Source organism: Larus michahellis, chromosome 5, assembly GCF_964199755.1.
Source record: "Larus michahellis chromosome 5, bLarMic1.1, whole genome shotgun sequence".
Classification (NCBI taxonomy): Eukaryota; Metazoa; Chordata; class Aves; order Charadriiformes; family Laridae; genus Larus; species Larus michahellis.
In genome coordinates, this window is record NC_133900.1 from 42,859,354 (window position 1) to 42,871,652 (window position 12,299).

Consider the following 12,299-nt stretch of genomic DNA (forward strand, 5'->3'; position numbering starts at 1 on the left):
AAAAAGAAAGATGCAGAAGTCATGGACTAAGAAGCTGAGAGAACAAAAGCTCACATCACTGAATTGGGCCTGGTAAAGGGGAGAAGGGAAGGAATTACCTCAGTAGGATTAAAAACTTTTCTTGGAAAAATATATTATGAACTTTTTCCAAGCCTTTTATGGTTTAAACTTCTTATTAACACAAATTTGGTTTTTTCAGCCATTTCATCAGAAAGCCACCTGCTCTGGCAAAGTCCCAAGACTTGATCACTGTAATGAGAGTAATTTTACAGGTACCCTAAACCATAAAAGTCTACAATATTTATGGTTTATCTTTAAGGTATCATTGTCCTCTGGAAAGTAGCTGAGATTATTATGCAGAGGATTATGTTTAGTTGTTAGCTGTAGTGCTTCATCGAATACTTACATGGTGTGCAGCTCCTCTTCTGCAAATGCCCAGGAGTAGCTTGTGTAGCATCTGCCAGCTTCTTTTTATTTTTTAAAATTATTCTAACATCTCTTTGCACCTGTGCAGAGTGCCAAATTCATTTTTCTTACCTTTTACTGTTCTTCTGTGAACTACAGAACATTACAACAATTCTCTGCTTTTCAGATATATCCCTGTCTTCTCTGGTAAGGCCTCTATTTTTTTTCCCCTTTAAGAGCTTTCTTCAGCAGACTTCTGCTGTGCTTTGTCCCTTTGATCTTTTGCTTGTTTTACACCTACAGATGCCTCCTGTGGACAGGAGGGTTTTTCTGTCAAGGGTTTTTCCTCAACTTTGGTTTAGCTTCTCCTGACGAAGGTCTTCTCCGAGATCACCAATCTATGCATCTCACTGCCGTAAATGACACCATTTCCAAACTGATTAAGCAATATATTAACTAACTTTCACTTCATTTACAAAGGTGAACAAGTCTAAAATATGCTAATTTTTCAAATAAACTTTACTTTGACTAAAAATAAAGTCTTAATAGATCTTTCAAAACCACCAGAGAACTGACCATTCTTGATAAAACCCAAGTTGAGAAGTCATGTCTTGCACTCATGCCAGAGGAGCATTGACTGCACTCAGTTAACTACCATTTGCCTTCACCAAAAGAAATGAGTAACAACAGAGGAAAAAAGGAGCAGAAATTCTTTTTATGAACAGACACTGACATACAGCGCATATTGCATCTTCTTAGAGCATTACCATAAAGACGACAAGGCAACAAGTGTAAGTCTTCAATATTGCACAAAACGCAAGAGGTATTTAAGCCAGCTAGAAGTAGTAGCTTATTTTCTTTGTTTTCCTCTAGACATTAATATCCACCTCCCGGTCTGATGGTTAGGTTCTCCTTCAAAGATGTTTGCTTTTGTATTTAATCACTGAATACAATAGGAACATTGGATGTCAATATATATTTTGAAAAAATGTATCATTCTTTAATCTATTTTTTCTTTTCTTTGTGTCACTCGAAGTTACACAGTTCCCAGGCTTTTCTGTATCAAGCAGTAGAGTTAGCAACTTTTCTACTACACCTACTAAATATTCTCCTATATCACTCCCTGTAGTTCAAGCAGAGAGCTAATGGGCAAACCCAGTTCCTTTGCAGTAGAAAGCAAAATTACATATTGAGTCAGGCATATTACTTAGTATAATCTTATTTCTAAACAAGATAATAATAAAAATAACAACATAATATTTCTTCCACACTGAGGAATAATGGTAATAACAACGCATGCAATCTTATTTCCCAGAAGGCCATAACTACAATCAAAGATGTAGTTTCTGTGTTTAGAAATCCCCAAAGCTGTCACTCCAGGGAGCCATATGTCAAGATAAAGAAATCTCATCTGTTTTCATTACTTCTTACCTCTACACCTGCCTCTCATGGTTCTTTGTGGCTTCTTCAGCTCTAACTCTACACGCATTAATGCCTTCCTGCTTTACTCCTTGCTCTATGCTATGCCAGCAGAAGTATTTATACACCTATACAGGAGTCACACTGGGACAATACTGAAATTGAAAAAGACATCTAACAGAAGAACCTGCTTAAACTGGTATTGCCCCTAAGAAACTACAGGCCAAATTACAGCCTAGAAGAGCGCCCAAGTTTTGTGGTTTTGTTTGGTTTTGTTTGTTTGTTTGTTTTTTGTTTAGGGTTTTTGGTATGGTTTTGGTTTGGTTTGTTTTTTCTTAAGCTAGATCTATGTTTTTATTTAGGCCAAGATCTTGTTTACAAGCATTTTCAAGCTTACCTACGCTTGGACAGAGTCTACTTCAGCTGTTAACACTGTAACCCTCCTTCTCTGGGTCACTTCATTCAGCAACTTCTACCAGGTGCTAACAGACTTCACAAAGCAGGATACACAACATTTGGAAGTACACAGAAATTATTTACTTGTGAATACACACAAGAGGTGCCTAGGTATAACAAGCAGTGTCTGGTCGTTAATATGCTCACCACTCTTGCATTGGTCATCGCTCAGTGGGAAACAACTGATCTCTACAGCTTCTCAGAATGGGATAACCCTCAACCGTACTGAGTTGTCAACTTTTAATTCCCTGCCTCTTCTCTTATGGTTTAATACCTTTTCTTATCAGTGTTCTTCTTCTTGAATACTTCAGGATTAAAATGAACCTCGTTTTAATAATTTTCAGAGTAAAGCTAAGACAGCATCACATCGCTATGCAGCACCAAACCAGACCTTCAAGCAAAAAATGCTGGAGCCCTATCTGGGAGTTGGGGTATCTGTTCTTCATGTGATCTCATGCCCTTACACATTATGCTTCCTCCACCTAGAATGAAACGAGAAGTTAGCCCAAGAAATAGTCATCCACTTCTCAGCATCCAACTTAATTCAATCTCAGCACAAGCAGACAGCGCATACCACCTCCAAACTAGTCTGGAAGCTAGTGATGTTGCTGCCTTCTGCAGTGTGGAAGAAGTCTTCTTTTCGTGTGACTGAGTGCCAGGGCAGGCAAGAAAGAGGACAGCAGCCTCACACAGGGCAAAACTTGCACAAATCCAGCACATACAAAGCATGCAAAACTAACAGGCAGCACATTTCAGAAAAATTCCAAGAATTCCCTTAATCGGAATTTTCCAACTAATCAGTGTTGAACTTGCCCCCTCCTCTGCCCCATCCTTGACCACACAAATGGACTCAGAGCAGTAAACGTTGTTTCCAGAACTTCCAAGCTCCCTTTCAGAATATTGCCCACAGAATTTCACTAATTGATACTTTTTCAAGAGATGCTTCCATTTTGACAGGTTGATATTTTTCAGATGAATAACAGTAGTCTCCAGTTTTAAATATCCACTTTAAAAGTAAGGTTTTTTACCTTTTGCTAAAGAAATTATCACATGATTACAGACTTACACCTGTGCTTAAGTTTTTGCAGGATCTGCACTAAAGGCTAAATCTCCACTGTTGACTCATCGCACTGGAAAAATTGTGTTCCCTCAGTATAGTCTGGAAAGAGTAATTTGACTCTACAATTTCAAAGTACGGCTTTGAAACCATAGCTGAGCCTACCCTAGGAGTACTTCCTGGCATGGTATTCTGCTATCTCTAGACTGACAACATACTGAAGTTTTCAGCAATTTCTGGGTTTTTTTTTTTTTTTTTGGGGGGGGGGGGGGGCTTGGGGGGGGAGGAGAGGATTTTGGGAGCAGGAAAATGACAGCAGAAATTTGGCAAGAGGCAGAGAGGGTCAGCGAGAAGTCTCCTGTCCTCTTTAAAACTACTACCAGAGCTTCAACATACTTTAACAACCATCTGCTATTTAACTAACTGAGAAGACCCATTAACAACATCCTATTTCACCTCATTCATACTCCCAAAAGAGAATAACATATTCAAATCCTGGCTCTTTAAATGACCTATCTCAGGCAGCTTTGGTATTACAACTGTGTTGGTATTATGCCCTAATTTGAAGGGAGAAAACAGGACATTGGAAGGGCAGGAATGAAAGGAGGGGTAGCCTGGCAAATTCATTTGTACTTCCTACAAACAGAGACAATTAATGATACTTGTCTTTCTAACACTACGTGTCCAATTCTTTATCCAGGGAAATCGCCACTGACATCAAGATTGCTAATTAAGACCAACACTGAGATCTCCTAGGGAGCTTAAGACATTTTGCCATCGAGAGGCGATCTCACTCATCCCTATGCCCCTGACCTGTACTCTTGATCTCTTCTTGCGTCCACAGCAGTACTAAGTAGTAAACTGGACTACTGACCTCATCAATCTAAAAACAGATACCTGCCTAGTAGAAACACCTGTCTACCTACTGAAAACCCAGCTTAGATATTATTTCAACTTGATAGGTTTTTCATTACAGGGAAACAGTGGTCCACACTGAGCTGCTACAATATTTAAATTCGACTGCAATTACAAAAAAATTTTTTAGCACATTGCATTAATCTGGTGAGACTGGTACTTTTCCCTTTCCAAAGGGTTATTCCTTCTGATTGGGAACTGAAAGGCACAATCTGTCCACTAAAAAGCAAATAGCAGGGATGAGGCAAACATAAATGAGATGGTTTGCTAGCAAGACAAGCCCTGTAATATATGAAAAATGGAAGGGCACTTTTTTTAATAGTAAACCATGTGACCAATTTTCCATGCATCATTTTTCAGCTCAAGTGTATTCCGAAGCATTTCTTCATAATGATCATGTAATGGTGATGCTTCCAAGTTTCACCCTTGAGAGATGGTGATCTGTAGCCACTGTATTCAGAGGCTATAAACGATATTTGTCTGTCATTATGTTCTAACATACCACATTGTTTTCTGTCTAGACGCATACAAAAAATTGCTCAGGATTAAGCCTTAAGTGATAGATCCCATTATATACTTGGGCAATTTGTAAGTATAAATACAAACTTTAAAACCTCAGTGTTGACTGATTGTTATTGTGCTTATAGCGGACTCTAACTAGCTCTCTTTATGTACTCCATTCAAAGCCCATTTCCATTTGCTTGTCTTCTGTACAAGACATACGACATTCACACACAAAATATTGTTAGTGTAGCACTATTTATTAGCCCATACAAATAAGAATTCAGGAGGTACTGCCAAATAAAGATTACTCACAGGGAAGTTTTGTGGGTTGTTTTTTCTTTTGTTCTTCTTGTACTTGTATATTCAAAGCAGTACAAGTATCTGATCTCTCTCAAACATATTCAGCTTCCTTAGGCCTTGTTTAGAAAGCCTGTAAACAAATTCTGTTAATTCTTTTGGATCAGATGCAAATAGAGACCCCTCTCTTTTGTGTTTGTGCCTCATACAGTATTGTTTCAAAAAATCATTTCCATACTAGAAGAGTGAGAGAAGGACTTCTTTAAAGAAAAAAATATCAAGTTTGATTCTGTTTCTGCTGCATACAAATCAAATTCTAATAAATATTAAGGGATGCAAAGTTTCATCCTAAGTAATGAATAGCATCAAGAAAAATGTTTCTTTGTTTGGGGATAAAAATAGTTCTCTTTCCATGTTGAGTTTTTTAAGTGCATCTACTTACGTGTTTTAAAGTATCTATTTTACTTGCCATCTTTAGCTTCTGCATGATATTGTACGTGAAAATAAGAAGATACTTGACAAGTGGTGTTTTTAATCATCAAGATTACTTGATCATCAAGAGGTACTGTAATTACATGTGGAAGTTATTAAATTGCTTCTTGAGTTTAAAAAAACCTATCCTCTTTTTATAATCACAACTTTAATGGAATTTGAAATGCAATAATACATGCCAACAGAACTGAATATAGGAAACAAGTTATGATAGGGAAACTAAATTAATCACTTTAAAGCCATAGCTGTAAAGTTAAAGCTCCAGATTATTATTTTTTTAATCATGGACAGTTTCAAAAAATATACTGAAAATAGTCTGAAAAAATATACTACTACAGTGAAATTGTAGTTTCATCATAAAGACACATGGATGTTGAAAACTTCCAAAACAACATGGAAAACCATCCACTTGCATAGAATGGCTTGGGTTGGAAGGGAACTTGTCATGGTTTCAGCTGGGACTGAGTTGACTTTCTTACTAGCAGCTGGTATGTTTTGGGTTTGGGATGGGAATACTGTTGATAGGGCACTAATGTTTTTGGTTGTTGCTAGGCAATCAAGACCTTTTCTGCTCCTCACATCGCCCCACCAGCAAGTAAGCTGGGAGTGCACAAAAAGTTGGGAGGAGACACAGCTGGGACAGCTGACCCCAACTGACCAAAGGGATATTCCATGCCATATGATGTCATGCTCAGCAAATAAAATGGGGGAAGAAGGAAAAGGAGGATGTTCAGAGTTATGGCATTTGTCTTCCCAAGTGTGGTGGTGCAACTTCCCCTCCCATACACCTCCTGGGCCACTCGGTGCTTGATGTTATTCTCCCTCCTGGGCCATGTACCAATCTAGGATAAGTCAGGCTTGAATAGTGAAAAGCAGCGGACATCGATTACCTCCTGACAGCCTAGTACATCTGTAACTGGGCCATGGCCCAAGGAGGGGGATACCAGAACTTCAAAGTCTAGCAAGTTTTTGGCTTGTGCAATTGGTGGAAAGCACCAATATTTCATTTTCCAAGCTGGTCTGAAATGGAGAAGTAGCTGACAAAAGTCAATTATCTCGGATCCTATAAATAGCAACACTAAGCAAGACCCTTTCAGCTCTCCTGGACCACAGCGAGCTGTGACCGGCATATTCCCTGAGGTGGGACATCCCTCAGACATAAGATTCCTCACGGCTTAAAGGCCATCTGCCGACAAAGCCATAATTTACAATTTCCTATCTGCTGCTGAAACTTAGCATGAGGCAGACTAAGTTATATTAGTTCAGAATAACCAACAAGTATTTGTTTATACATATATACTCACATATATAATTACTAAATATAGTTAAATATTTATATTTTAAAATGCATATATTACAGACTATTACATTACATATACATGCACTCATTTCTTCATGTTGATACCAAAACTATTTACTGGAAATAAAATATTAGATGATACTTAAGACCAACCCCATCAAAAAAACCCTTCCTTGATAAAAAGGGGATTTGCTTCCCAATATTACTTCTGAAATTTAGAATCTAAGCAAGACATAAAACATAGCTTCAAAGATTTTCTATGCTTCCTCTTTTATAACATTATAAGCTAGTTCACAGTCAGTCATGAGTATTCTTTGTTAACTCACTCATGTTCTCTATTCTGAGATTGAAGCAGAACATGACAACTTAACTGGATTAGTGACTGACCACCTGTAGGAACTCAGTCACTTTTGTAGGCTGCAGACTGCAAAAAGGCTAAAGGTAAAAAACAGTGTGGATAGGCCTAGAAATTTGACAGAGAATGCCTTCTGGTTATGGCTGCAAAGTTGGGAAACAGTCTGAAAGACATCTGCATATCTACAAGTAAGCATCTGATGCTGATGTTTCCAAAACTGCCTTTTTCCAGAGTTTAAAAATCCCATATTAGTGATAAAATATTCCACTCAGAAATTCTTAGATGCCTGTTGAAAGAGTGTTTGTTTAAACTTTTTCCTCCAAAAACAGGGTAAAATTTTTATTTTCAAGTCCATCTGTGCCTTATTAGATGCATTTGCAACAGTTGTACCTTTAGGTTTACTTGGTTTTAATCACAAATTATGAAAAAAGTCACCTCTAAAGAATATCATCATCACTGGACGGTGAAACATTCAAAATTCAGGAATACCAAGATTAAGCATATCTTTACACGTATACGCTTTTTCATCCACAGATAAAAAAGAAATAAGCTAGGGTTTAAATAGCTTTTGGATTAAAGACTCCGAAGTCCTGCTCATAAGATCTTTAAAAGCAATACTATGCGGTGGCAATATAGGATCTATACATAAAGTACATCATGCAAAGACTTGAGTTCTCAACAAAACACCCAGGACCTAAATCCTGATAAAAGGGCAAATCAGATTAGTCTGTAATTTTCAAAACGGAATTAATTCCCTGAAAAGTCAAATCAATATTCTGTATGTCAACAAATCCTGTATGTTAAAGTCTCATTTGCACCAGTATTCAATGCAAATAAAATTATTTTATTCCTATTACACAAATAAGCAGGAAAACATTGGATTCTTCTAGCATTTAAAATTATTTTAAGTCAGTCTCTCTCAATGCAATTTTAGATTAACATTTCCATAGAGGACTACAGGAAAAGAAAGTCATGGGATTTGGACACATTTCCCATTAACCTTTCAGGAAGATATAAATCTAAATCCCTTATACTTTAAAAATGCTGAGCTAATTTGCTTTACTCAGGCCTGAGATACGATGAGTGTCAAGAAGGTATCAGCAGTAGCTCAGTTTCTGCCTTCTAGTCCTTTGCTTCACACACCTGTGAAGTTCATGTTCAACAGTTTTCTTAACACCATAGAATAAATGACAAGTAAATGTCAAAGAATGTCCAAATCAGAACTATCATAACTTAGCTTAAACTAAAGAAGAGTCCAAAAAAAAAATATTGAGACACTTAATTATAACGACACTTCACTGAAACTCTGAAATTTTTTGAGTTGTGTTTTGCTTATTCATAGAATCCATGAGAATGTTGTTATTTTCAGTATCTATCACAGGTTTTTTTATAGTACCCAACAATGTAACATTAAACCACTGCAAAATGTCTTTGTCTGTAGCTGCTTGAAATGACACAAAATATATTTTCTTATTGACACAGTACAGTTCTAATTTATATGTATCCTGTTATAAATTAAATTCAAAGTAAACCTTTTTCAAGATTACACTTTACTCACCAAATCTGAACAAATAATCACTAAGCATTTTACACTTGTTTTTATTCTATACTTACGTCACACAAATGCATAAAATGGGTCTTTAAAGTTTCTAACTGGTTTAGATCCTGAGCATGGGACAAGAGAAACCCAGTGTCTGCCCCCGAGTTATGGCTGAAATGCAAATTGAATTCCACTCAGGATCCAAAGTTTAATGTTTTCCCAACATCCAAGCTAGCCAGATTGATTATGCTTGAAATTGCATTTTAAATGGTATCTCCAAACCAGATACAGGCGCAGGAGACGCTGACCTAGCTTGTGACAAACTAGAATCATCTCTTCTCTAAAAGGACACTTTCTCTATGGTTAGTTATAATAAACTCATCTTCCAACGTGTTATATATTCCACCAAAATGAGTCTGAACTTTGGGAATGTTTTGCCTAGGAATCCAAATCTTGACAAATAGTGTAGCTTTTTGCTGGCTTTTCCCTCCTGCTTCTCCGGTGGAAGAAATGATTGATTTGCTTAGGAGATTGAGGGTGGCAAAATAATGATCTGAATGTCTTATTCAGATCACCAGACAGACCTCAGTTTTGAGGTCTATGATAATCCCCTTCCTGCCAAGGTCACCGCATCTTTCTTCTTTCACTACATTGGAATAGTAAAATGAATAGCAAACAGGATTCTCTACTCACAGACAAAAGAGCATCATGACCTACATAACTTGCCCAAGGCTGTATTTTCCTCTAGAGTACAGTAATTGTTTCCATCTCAAACTCTGATATCACCACTTCATCACCTTGTGCTGGATGGATGGAAATCTTTAATGCCTGAGCAATTTAAGGGTCAGAATTGCACTGAAAGCGAAAATGAGGTATACCATAAACAGAAAGAGAACATAAAGGGTATACACTGGGTACACTGCAAGAGAAAAAACAAACAGCCAGTCGCCAAAAGCAGAGTATTCTTTTTGAAATAAGAGAGGAAGACATGAGTGTTTGGGAGTGTCAAGAAGTAGGAAAAAGACCCAACATCTGCGTGCTCTCTCCCTTGCAGACTGCGTTAGCCAGGACCAAAGATCAAGTACATCGCTACGTGGCAAAGTAAAGCTGTGGAGATGGAGGACTGCAGGGTGTAACAAAAAAAATTTAAAACTACCTGTGAAATAAGTGCTCATGGTGAAGAGCGTAACCAAGAAACTAAATGCTGACCCTGATTTTCTGAGAAAAACATTTACAAAAGTGCCTCCTCTTTGCACTTTTAATAAAGTTTGCTCAGATATAAAGGGGGCATACACAGGACAACATACGAATAGTGAATTCAAGTGTGTGAAGATCCAATAGAAAGGTTAAACAGGTCTTTATGGTCTAGGTATACTTCTCACAGGTAAACTGAGTACTCTAGAAAGTCTACTTTTGGTCAAATATTTAACTAAAGGATTGAACTGAAACCCCACAAAAATGTAATGTAATCTTTTCTTTGGTTCTACACTGAAAAAAATATTTTGTTATTTCAGACCTCACGTGCAAGCAAGGCCCACAGAACAGATTTAAGATTATCTAATTTACATAACAAAAATTGAGTCAAGACTGTTAAACGAATACAGGTATGACATTCTTCTTCTCTCTATAGAAGATCTTACCTATATCACTTTTTTCAAAACACAATTTAGTCTGAGATTAAGCAGCAGCTTATTCTTGATGATTAAGAAATTCGTAGATTTTTGTTTCCTACTTCCCTCAGTAGGAAACTTAGAGTGAAATCTTCCTGCTTAGAACAAAATGCAAACAATAGCCTTTGAGACTTACTAGAAACAAACTTAGATACTTCATAACTATCATCACTCCCACATTACTTTTAGCCCTTGGTGGAGCAAGTTATTTTAGGCCTGTGTACTCACATTACTCAGGTGGGAATAGAAGAGCCAGAGAGAGAAAAATTCTGTAAATTCAAAGGTAGAGCATGCGACAGTTTCCCAACGCTGTCTCTGTGTATAGGTGGCTGGCTTCATGCTAATAAATGGCAGGCATCATGTGTAATTTCCATCTATTTTAGACCTCAGAAGTCATATAGAAAATTCTAATAAAGTACTTTTCGCGAATAATTACCTAAAAAAGTAAGAGCGCCAGATTCACAGGAAAACCAACAATAACCGCCTTCCACAGTTACCAGAGCTTCCATGTATTCCAGCAAATGAAGACTACCCCACATTCAATAACACTGAGTAAACTTTCAAGGGACTGAGATAAAGGAAGAATATTACTCATGTGTTCCAAAACTATATATTTGCCCTGAAATGTAAGCTGTTCTGTAACAGCCTGGTGCTATGCCAACAGTAATAATCTTATTTGCCTTGTTATCCTTTGCAGTGTTTTTCAGATTTTCACTGGTGACCATAACGAATTCTATTTTCAACTGTTCTGTGCAGATTCAGTAATCCTTTAAATCGGACTTTGTGCATCACTAAATTCGCTAGACAAGAAAAACTGACTATACCTTTGACTTGCAAAATAGAAAACAGAACCTGGGAATAGCTAACTATAGCCAACAAAAAACCTGCCAATTTCTAGTTTTCATTTGCATGGCACTAATATGCATCCTGCCATGAGTGCCCAGCATGATTCAGAAGGTCTCCACTCAGGCAAAAATCCCTTCTTTAGAGAACAGTTTTTAAAAATAATTTTCAGGGGGTTTTATGGTTTGTGTTTTGTTGTGTTTTTAAAAAAAAAAATATTTTTCGGGCACTGTCATTCATTACATCATTCTTAAAATAAATTGCACAATACAAAATGTTATACCCCCTAAGGGAAATGACAGAAACTGAGACTTTCATTAGCATTAGTTCCCAAACAACTAATAAAGGAACAATTCTTCAAATCAGCATACATCCAGTGAAAGGGAAGCAGTCATTACCTTCCACAGCAAGTCCAACTTTTAGCACAGCATGGATATTTTTGATAGAAAAATCTGTAGGATAATGAAAGAGCACAATAGCACAAATGAAAAGCTAGGCTTCCTGAACACTGGTAATTCAAGCTAGGCTATTCATGCCTTTTAGCATCTAGAGACAGAAGTCGCTGGTGAGAAGACAGAACTCCAGAATAATGACAGTGATGACAAGAATAGCTTAGGTTGGGATGGCTCTCACGAGACCTCTCCACTCAAAGCAAGACTAACTGGGACATTATATCGCACAGGCCCTTGTCCAAAGCCAACTTCTGAATCCCTCCAAGACCGTAGGTTCCATCTCTCAAAGCAACCTGTGGCAGTGAGAGCTTCCCCCTCTCCTCACAACACCTGCCAGAATTTTTCTTTAAGAAACTTGTTTGCCCTTTTGCTGTTCACCTGCAGGAAAAGTTTGGCCCCTTCTCACTGATGACTCCTGTTCAAACTGAAGTTATAAGCCAGGAAAAGTACCAATGTTGTTTATTTACAAGTTTAACAGGAATGTTGTCAAGTATGTGATTACAATTTTCACTTTCCCACTTTACCATAGTTACAGTCATCTATACAGTACAATAGTTTACAGCATCCATAATTCTGTATCTCTTCTCTCTTGCT